The sequence below is a fragment of the Mixophyes fleayi genome, chromosome 2, assembly GCF_038048845.1.
Source record: "Mixophyes fleayi isolate aMixFle1 chromosome 2, aMixFle1.hap1, whole genome shotgun sequence".
NCBI lineage: Eukaryota > Metazoa > Chordata > Amphibia > Anura > Limnodynastidae > Mixophyes > Mixophyes fleayi.
The window spans coordinates 336,150,030-336,159,256 of record NC_134403.1 but is presented as its reverse complement, the minus strand read 5'-3'; positions in this window follow the sequence as shown (position 1 = coordinate 336,159,256).

Here is a 9,227-nt window from a genome sequence, read left to right as displayed (position 1 = left end):
TTGGTGGAGGGGTGAAAGATGACACAGTTCTAAAGATCATGCCATGAAAAGAGACCAAGAAAAGCAATTTGTTAAACATTGTGATAAAAGGAGTTAAAGCCAAAAAGTTAGGGGATTTTAAAGAATTACCTCTTTGCAGTGTTCCATATAGATAGATAAGTAATGCAGAAATAGGCTGTTGCAGATGTAGCTTATTCCTGGGAGTAAAATCAAGTCAAATGTAGTCCAATGTTTGGCCAACTGTGCATTTTCGTCCACTTTGTGAGAAAATCCCACTTAGTGTAGAAATCATACACGTCTACCCCCACATACGTCTCCCCATAAACTGAAGCTAAGATATAGTCAGTCTAATTTAGGAATACACTACAGATGTGCTAATTGGTCAGCTAATCAAAGGAAAAGAAAACATTTGTGGGATAGAATGGAGGAGGCCAGATACCTATCATACATTTGGCAGCAATAAAAGACTGGGCCAAGCTAAGTTTAAACAGATAACAATTTCCTATAACATACTTTAAACACAGTTGCAGAGATGAGATACAGAAATTAATGTAGTTCTGAGTAGTAGAATCTGGACATACCTGGAGATGAAAAGAGAAGAGAAGGATGAGGGTTAGTTGCTGTGTTGTCTAACTGTGCATTTTCGACAATGAACTAATCTGCATGTATACACAAGTTAACATAGCCATGCTATCAGACAAGTAACAACTCAAAAATACAGTATATGCAAGTCTAAGAAATTCATCATTTAAAAATTATGACTGAGAAATATCAGGAATCTGATGGGTAGAACAAGTACAGGCTTTTATAGTCCACACTATTTGAGGAATGAGGTGCTGACTGGCTTAAATTAATACTTCATTTTATCACATTGTCCTTTCCAGATTTCAAGTGAGGCTTCTGATTGGCTCTAAATTGTCACATGAGATATTATTATTATCCTTTTGTTTGTTAGGCGCCGCAAGGGTTCCGCAGCGGCATACACTGCACAAACAGTAGACTATACAGGGTAAGACATTACTGAACAAAAAACAATAAATACCAAAACTTCAGAGGCTCCAGGCAGGCTAATGCAGTAAGGACGGAGCAGAAGAACAGGTATGGATAAAGGAGGGAAGAGGGCCCTGCTCAAATGAGCTTATATCCTAAGGGAGGGTGAACAAGTCTCAGGCACAAAGGGAGTCAGTTGACGTATATGGGAGAGAGAAGGGACCGGGAGGAGAGAGGGGATAACAGGTTAGGTGGAAGGTTGGTAGGCTTTAAGGAACAAGTGAGTTTTAAGTGCCCGTTTGAAGGAGCTTAGATTGGGAGAGAGACGGATGGAGCGAGGGAGGTCGTTCCAGTGAAGGGTATATCTGTGATAGGTTCTTCAGCTGACAATAGCTCATTTAAATAATACTTTAGCAATTACTGCAAGAAATATTACAGGGATAGAACATATTAGAGGGACATTTATGTTTGAAAATGTACCTTTATGAAGGACATTTTTATTTTTATACAGTTTTATTTTTGGAATAAGTCTTCCTACTTGCAACAGTCAATATAAAGAGAGAAGTTTGGCTGAATGCTAAATATGGGTTCAAGAATGTTCATGTTGTTCCTGAAAGTATGAATAGTAGAAATTGACCATGACACTTCAAATATTACATCTGTAACTTGTTTTACTGAGGGCAACAGGTGACAAAAAATAGAGAATCATATCCATTTATTCAGCCTTACCCATATGTGAGTTTCAATGACTTTGTTTGACATCACAAACAACAAATCCAGTTTCCAAACAACTGCAGAACAAGATCCAGCTGGCCTCTACTGTCATATCCCCTCATGTCAAAACACTCAAAGACAGACACCTCCCGAGTGATTTCTGGCAAGGTGCACAGTATTGGTACTGCATGGCATTGTACTTCATTCAAATTATTGCTACAACAACAATACAGCTGACATCCTAGGTTGAGCACCAATAAAAAAACAGATCAGCCTAATTTCCATCCAAATTACAAATTGTATTCAGAGTCATGTGGAATTAGAAACTCAGATAATTTTGGATATCACATATATTAGTACACCCCAAATCCTGGGAGTGCCACCTGGGAATCCCATCCTCTTTTCCCTCTTACCCTTAAAGTACCCCAGTTTGGATAGAAATATATTCTCTGAATTGCATAACAACTCCACAAATTTACCTCTGTCTCTGCTCCTATTTAATTTTAGATTTTAGGGTCACTCTTCTGCCTTTGTCTTTGACAAGCTTGGCTGAGCGTCCTCTGCATTTACCAGCCTCCTACATCCCAGACAATGTAGCATGATCATAGGTGAATACTGTGGCTGAACTATCATTGGGGCAGTAGGTGCGGTACATCGAGGCCCCTGGAGATAACGGGGATCAGCTGCATGGGGAACTAGCGAGCAGAGGGCCCCAGTTCCTCCTCGTTTCCCTGCACTGGGGCCCACAGCTCGCTAGTTCCGCCTCTGGGTCAATACAAGTACATCGTTTAGTTGCCAGTTTTGGCAAGGACTCTCGGAATGCATCAAGGATGAGTTGGTATTTCAGGTTCTACCAGCCACTGTTGATGATCACCTTCATCTGCAATAAGGAGAACACAACCTACAAGGCTTGCGTTACAAAAATATTATATTTTTATTAGACTTACTGTTTTTAGCAATGTTTACTTCTGACTTCTTGGACTCTAGAACAGTTGGAAACTTAATTAAACATAGTCTAAATTATAAATTCCCCATAGAACCCAGGGAAAAACCCTTGGCAAATGACAAGAGTCTCATCCTAAGCTATTCCTCTTTTCCTCAAGATAATATTTTATATAAGGTTAAGCAGCTTAGTCCTGAGAGTATGGATTGTGAGGGGCAAAGCTGAAGTCAATTGGTTGGATTATGTAGAATCATGAGGTACGAAGCTGAAGTTGATAGAAAGGCAAACAAAACAAGAATCTTTGAAGCATCAACAGAGAAAAGTAATTCCAACTTTGTTCATGCAAAGATGGGAGTAAGGGCCTTATAAACACTGCATACAGGCGTGACGACTTGGTTCTAATTGACTTGACCTTTAGCAGTGCGGATTGCAGTGAAACAGGATGTGCAGGTTCCAGTGTTGATGGTGCACCGTCACCTGTTTTATATAGCCGGTATTGCAGGGCATCCTCGCATATTGAAGTTGCTAGTGTTGACAGTGCACTGCCCCCTGTCATTTGTAGCTGGTATTGCAACAGATCCTCATAATAAGAAGTGTAAAACGAAAGGAAAAAAAAAGGGAAAAATAAATAAGTGAGCATTTAATTGTACAGTAGTTTTGGCTATGAACAGTCATGGAGAGAATTCACTTCTTTTTCTTCCAGAACAATCCAGAAAGAATCAGTATCTGATGGGCTGTAAGCTCATTTTAGCTATATACATGAGGTAATAGACATGAGAAATGAGAAAACTGAGATTAATGTAAAATCTCTGTTATTATTCAATGTGAGTATTATTATTATTATTATTATTATCATTTATTTGTTAGGCGCCACAAGATTTCCGCAGCGCCGTACACAGTACAAACAGTAGACTATACAGGGTGAAACAGTACAGAACAAGAAACAAAAATACCAATACTTCAGAAACTCCAGGCAGGCTGCTGCAATAAGCATGGAGCAGAAGAACAGGTGAGGAGACAGGAGGGAAGAGGGCCCTGCTCATTCGAGCTTACATCCTAAGGGAGGGTTGACAGACCAGGCACAAGAGGAGCCGGTTGAGGCAATGGGAGAGAGGGGAGAATGAGCGGAGGAAATAGGGGTTAAGTGGATGGGTGGTAGGCTTTGAGAAAGAGGTGAGTTTTGAGTGCACGTTTGAAGGAGCACAGAGTGGGAGAGAGGCGGATGGAGCGAGGGAGGTCATTCCAGTGAAGGGGGGCTGCACGGGAAAAGTCCTGGATTCTGGAATGGGAAGAGGTGATCAGAGTGGAGGAGAGGCGACGGTCATTGGCCGAGCGCAGGGAGCGGGCGGGAGTGTGAATGGAGAGGAGGTTGGAGATATAAGGGGCAGTAGAGTGGGAGAGCGCCTTGTAAGTGGTGGTGAGGAGTTTGAAAAGAATTCTGTAGGGGAAGGGGAGCCAGTGAAGGGCAAGGCAGAGAGGGGAGGCAGAGGAGGAGCGGCGCGATAGGTAGATGAGTCTTGCGGCCGCGTTGAGAATAGAGCGGAGGGGGGAGAGACGAGAGTGGGGGAGGCTGGTGAGGAGGAGGTTGCAGTAATCCAGGCGGGAGATGATGAGTGCGTGTATGATGGTTTTGGTGGCCTCCTGAGAGAGAAAGGGACGGATGCGGGCGATGTTGCGTAGTTGGAAGCGACAGGCTTGGGCAAGGGAATGAATGTAGAGTAGAATTACAATACAGTATGAAGTGGTGAGTGGTAGCTTGATAGTGATGGCTGGAAAATAAAAACAATAAGTACATCCTACTTTCTGACTGGTACCCACAATGCCTTTCCAAATGTGTTTCACACCGTGTGCTTCCTCAGAGGCTTGCTTAAAGCCTGATATTGCTTTGGATTGGTTTAAAATCACAGACTTAATCTATTTTGGCACTTAGAAAAAATGAATAGCAAATTTTACTAATTGAAATATTAAGATGTACATAAATATGTATTTTACAATCACTTTTTTTATTTTAATTTAAAAGCTATGCTTACTAAATGTCAGCTGATAAATCCCTAATCTTATGAATAACAAAAAAATGTTGTTAAAACAAAACACGCCTATTCTGCCAAATATTTATAGAACAGAATAAATCAGGAAATTACAGAGTGAATTACAAATGAATCCACTTTAAGTGGGAATATTGGATCTATATTCTTAATAGTAGATATCCCAATGGTGTCATGAAATTAATTTATATTCCCTTTTTTTAAATAATCAGCCCTTTTTTTCTTCACAGCTAAGAATTAAGTGAAAAGTTTTTCCTTACTTTAAATACATAGGTTACAATTTTGTTACTTTGTTTAGTAATATTTATACGTAGGCATGACGGCTGAGGGGGATAGGGTAGTGAAAAAGTGTGTGTGGGGGGGAGTGACGAAGGAGATAAAAAAATCTTCTAAGCCTCTCAGTCCATTTCAAAATTATTTTCTTATTTCCACTCTTTTTTCATTTATTTTTCTTCCATTTTTTTCACCATAATTCCCTTCTTTTTCTTTTTAACATAATTATAATTAATTTGTAAAAGGATCATTTTTACTTTGAATCTCATTTCTCTTTATTTTCTGTTCCCTTTCCTTTCCTCTCTTAATTGTCATCTATTAACCTGTGTTTCTTTTTCCATGTCCTTCTCTTTTTTTCTACTTTTCCTTTCTTCTTTCTCTCATGCCTATGACTTGTGGGATAAGATCGCGATCAATTTAATTGCTAAAGTTGGCTGCTTGTCTATTAAAAACCAAAAGGACTTAACATACCAGTGGATGAAATCATATTTTTCAAAAGGTCCCTTTAATCTAGTCAAACTGATATTTAAGAGTGTAAAATAATTATAGTCTAAACGTGGGTCTAGATAGCAAGCTGCAATATTCAAAATAAAGATAAAAGCGATCCAATGAAAAGGGCATTCCTTTGGAATACAATCGGATCTAGCTAAACCTGTATAAGTAATACCTCCAAAACTAGGAAAGACACCGAAAAGGAACGAGAGGAATATTTCTAAATAAAGATATAAACTTTATTGAAAATTATTTGAAATGCACTTGTTATAATAAAAAGTGTTTTGGTTTGTTTTTTTTAAAACAAAACAGTGTAGTGTAGAAAATATATGGTAAAATTAATAGGGTGACTAGTATTGATCCATAAGATATGTGTCCATAGACATTTATGAATTACAGATACATTTCCAAATAACACCGACACATTTATAGAAGTTTCTAGTTTTTACAATGTAACTTTCTTCCTAATTGGATATCTTATTTTTTATAATATATTACTAGACTAGTACCTAAATCGGAATTGATTGGATAATCCCACAGTAACATATATTGGATTGATAAGGACAAATTCTTTTAAAAGCATAATGCACTTACATAAATATTCTATTCACATTTGAGATTTTCCCTCAACAGCATATAGTGGCTTAACAGAAGCACTGAGTTTCTATTCTGAATTTGGAGAATAAATTTGTTCACTAGGTAATCTCACATTTCTAGTATATTGTGGAAATGGTATAATCATGTACTTGGAAATTAGCTTGTGTCAGCCACTGTGCTCACATTAATATGTGATGATGTTACTGTAATGCAAGTTGGTATTTTATATATGAGCTCTACTGATTATATAATCATTATGCTAAGAAGATACACAGGAAGGCACATACATTCATCAGGCAGATAGTACACAAGAGTTTGCAGAAATATTAAACTATGCCATACATTCTATAGCTCTCTTTATTACAAGTTGTGTGTATATAAGTTAAGAGTGAAACTCTGTGACACTTCCATCATATAGACATGACAATGATATTAATCAAGGTAATCTATATGTTATACAAGTGCAGTTTGACATTAGTGTACGTAATGTTTTTATGTCACAATGTTCAGTAAATCACATTTCCCTATGCTCAATTACTCAGAGCATGTCGTGGATCAAAGTAAACAGTGTAGCTATCTCGTGTAACTGATTTGTTACTTAGTTGTCTGTTTAAGCAAAGTCACAGTCAATGGATTGTTCTCAGAAGTCAAATACAGCTTTCTCATAGGCAGTATGGCAGTGACCTGCTTTCCTCAGGCTATTGAAAGCTATACTGAGATTTAACCTCAATATCCTGTCCGGCATGTATGTCATCAATGTCAAAATATAGATCTTGAATAAGCAGTTAAATATATTTCTGCAAGCCTGTTAATTGTTGCATCGCTCTTCATCAACACCTACACATATTATTACTTACCCATGCATTATCTCCCTTTTTATCACACCACCCCTATTATTCAGCATCATCATCCTAGTAATTCATCACCCCACACTCATGGTTATTTAAAACTCCCTCTCTCCCTTTGGTTATCTAGCAACCCGACTCCTGGTTATTCATCATTCCCCCCAGTTATTCATTATACCCCACCACCCCCGCTACTTCTCTTACCTTACACAGTAGAAGCGTCAGGTAGAGAAGCTGGAGTCCTTCCCCATCATACACATCTGCCAATGATTCGTTTCATGGACATGAGAGCTGCCACTGAACTGAGTGAATCTTCTATCAGTCACCTTCTAAAAAAATGTTTGCAAGTCTGTTAATTGTTACATGTACCAGTGAAAAGTTTCCCAGACATAAGAGTTCAGTGTATTTAGCTTAATGTATATCTGGTAGATAGTGTTCTTTTTATAAATATTTAAGTATAAAACTGTTTCCATGACTACTAATTATCGCTTTTCATTCTGGAGCTCTAATATTATGTGGGGACCACTCTAGTATTAACGGGCGAGTGAAATCTATGAAAAGTGAAAATAAAAACATGCGTAACATGTATATATTTGGGTCAAAACATGTACTAGCATCAGAAATAAGACAGATAGGTAATCACATGTTGTTGGATGTCTCAAAAGCATTTTGCCTCTGACTTGCTCAGTGAACAAAATTTTCTCCCACTATTATGCCTGCACCAATTTCCCACAAAGCTTTTTTATATAGGTAATAACATGTTCCAGATTGCAAAATAGCTCAATATCTACCAGACCAAATAAAACACAACAGTCTAAATCATTATTAGTGTTGTTAAATGCTTTGGCTTATGAGACCCATGAAATTTATAGGTACATGAGCCTATAATTAGGGTAACAATTATCCGGTGTGCAATCTTCCAAATCATAATCATCAGCAAGTATAAGGTACAAGAAACACGTACCACTGTGATTCAGAATGAGAAGAATATGCAGATGGATAGCACACAAAATAACTAGTGCTCAGCATAGGAGGAAACAAGCCCAAGTGCACAGCATAGGAGAAAGGAAGCCAAGTGCACGGCATAGGAGGAACAAAGCCTGAGTGCACAGCGTAGGAGGAACAAAGCCTGAGTGCACAGCATAGGAGGAACAAAGCCTGAGTGCACAGCGTAGGAGGAACAAAGCCAAGTGAACAGCATAGGAGGAACAAAGCCTGAGTGCACAGCGTAGGAGGAACAAAGCCTGAGTGCACAGCATAGGAGGAACAAAAAAATGAATAATGGCGCTGGAGAGATAACCATCCACATGAATTACAAAGATAATTCGATCCATATACAGAATTTAATGAACCACATAAAACAATAAAAACAAACAAAAACAATACACTTATTGTAAGTTAACAATTCCCCACAATATAAAAATTGAAATAAAAAACGGGTGTTACACAACCATATGAGCTCTGGATCCAGATGTATTATTGCATTCATAGTCCAGAAGTAATCAAAAAGGCAAATATGACATGATCCCATCGACAAATAAACAGGCAATGTTCCTTATAGTAATACTCTGTGCCTCCTATGGGAGATTCATTAACAAAGTGAAGCTATCCCGCGAGGTAGGTTTAAATATAGTAATCCTCCGGCAGAAATAATATAATATGGCTCCTTACCAGGTAGTCGAGTGTCCTGGATGCCCTCCAAGAACAGGAGAGACCTGTAGCACGGTACGAGTGTAGGCGGACTAACCGCAATGAGTAGAATAAACACACTCACTTTTTTTCCCGTGTGGTGTATCTTCAGAGCCGCGTATCACAGCAGGTGCACCTGCTACTACTGACGGTCAGGAATCGGTAAATGAGAAAGGTTCCTACTTCTGTCGGGTTCCTAGCTTCACCATGAGAGGATAAACGGACACTAGTGTCAATCCAAAGAATCTTTCTGACGCGTTTCGTCTCCTTAATGGGACTTTTTCAAAGCGGAGGGAGGAACAAAGCCTCAGTGCACAGCGTAGGAGGAACAAAACCTGAGTGCACAATGTAGGAGGAACCAAGCCAAGTGCACTGCGTAGGTGAATTAAAACTTGAGTGCACATCATAGGAGGAAGAAAGGCCAAGTGCACATTGTAGGGGGAACCAAGCCTGTGCGTACATTGAAAAAGGAACAAAGCCCAATCTTTTTCATGAAGTACTTTTCCCAAACAATTGTTTAAAGCATATTACCAAAAACAGATATCTTTAAAGATACCAATTGTGGTATTACCAGTTAGTACTGCCTTTTTGGCTTCATCTGGGATCATCAGTTATTCATTATATGAAAAATGTTGTCAG